This window comes from Anneissia japonica, unplaced genomic scaffold (assembly GCF_011630105.1).
Source record: "Anneissia japonica isolate Jap-2015-1 unplaced genomic scaffold, ASM1163010v1 scaffold98242_len1520_cov96, whole genome shotgun sequence".
NCBI lineage: Eukaryota > Metazoa > Echinodermata > Crinoidea > Comatulida > Comatulidae > Anneissia > Anneissia japonica.
In genome coordinates, this window is record NW_022727915.1 from 1 (window position 1) to 1,520 (window position 1,520).

Genomic DNA, 1,520 nt, shown 5'->3' on the forward strand with positions numbered 1-1,520 from the left:
TTTTAAATTCTACAGGTAAAGGAAACGGTGTAAATGTATATGTGATTGATACCGGCATCAACCCAACCCACACAGAATTTGGTGGCCGAGCCGCTGTCGCCTACGACGCCACTGGTGGCAATGTAAGATAAAGTTCAGACTCTGACTACTACTACTACTACTACTACTACTACTACTACTACTACTACTACTACTACTACTACTACTACTGCTGCTGCTACTACTACTACTACTGCTGCTGCTGCTGCTGCTGCTGCTGCTGCTGCTGCTGCTGCTGCTGCTGCTGCTGCTACTACTACTACTACCACTACTACTACTACTACTATACTACTAGACTACCGTTCTCCTACTACTACTAGCCTATACAACTAATATGATGATAATTATTACTACAATTTTTAATACTATTTTTATTCATTTATTATTATTATTAGCATTATTATTTTCATTATTATTATTATTATTATTATTATTATTATTATTATCATTATTATTATTATTATTATTATTATTATTATTATTATTATTATTATTAAAAGGATAACAATATTAATCGTTACTATTGGTGTTTTATCACTAGTCATACTAACATGATCAGGCAAATGTTTGATAAACGTTTATTTGCAGGGAATTGATTGCAATGGCCATGGAACTCACTGTGCTGGAACTATTGCTGGCTATAACTATGGCGTTGCCAAAGAGGCCAACATCTTTGGTGTCAGAGTTTTTGGATGCTCCGGTGGCTCTTCTACATCCACGATCATTGACGGTAAGATTTCTTCTCCAATTTTCAATATTTATACATTATGAACAGTTATCTGTATTTAATATTCAATCATACACTTAATGTTAATTATGAATATTCATGTCAATGCCGTAGCCAGGTCCACCCTGATGTTGTCCCGCACTACTGGTGGCGGGACAACATCAGGATGGACCCAAGTACTTTACGCTTAAATTAAAAAAATGTGGACCCATTATTTTTAAAGTTGACCCATTTTACGTAACAATATGAAAAATCTGGACCCATTTCTTAAAAATTGACCCATTTTATGCCAAATATGAGAAATCTGGACCCATTTTTTTAAAAGTGGACCCATTTTTTAAAAGTTGGACCCATTTTTTGTGGACCCAATAGAAAATATGTGTGGGACTATCCCAAGTGTCCCAATAGCTGGCTACGGCATTGTTTAACTGTAAAATTACGCTTTTTATGGGTAACAAATTCTGTAAAGATTGTTTGAAGGAGGTATAGAGAAGATGAATAATTTTAAACTTTTAATTAAATTTTTTAACATTTATCTTACTGCTGTATATTTTTAATCTCATTGCATTTATTTTGTATAACTTCGTTTGTTTAAGTAGTTAAGGCCTACATATTTTCCATTATATCAAAAGTGTTTCAAAGAAATGTATTTATTAATTGATTTATTTATTTTGATTGCTTTATTGATCCTTAAATTGAATACAATATTGAATGACTTCATTCACAATAGGAATCAACTATGTGTACTGGTATG

The 1,520-nt window shown here is 32.8% G+C and overlaps 1 long non-coding RNA gene across 1 annotated transcript; it reads left to right on the forward strand.

Annotated features, from left to right (window-relative positions):
• Positions 1 to 7: 7 nt before the first annotated feature.
• Positions 8 to 1,520, forward strand: LOC117113947. The gene is made up of 3 exons (XR_004446275.1): positions 8 to 122; positions 628 to 769; positions 1,497 to 1,520. It is a non-coding gene; the product is annotated as an uncharacterized LOC117113947 (long non-coding RNA).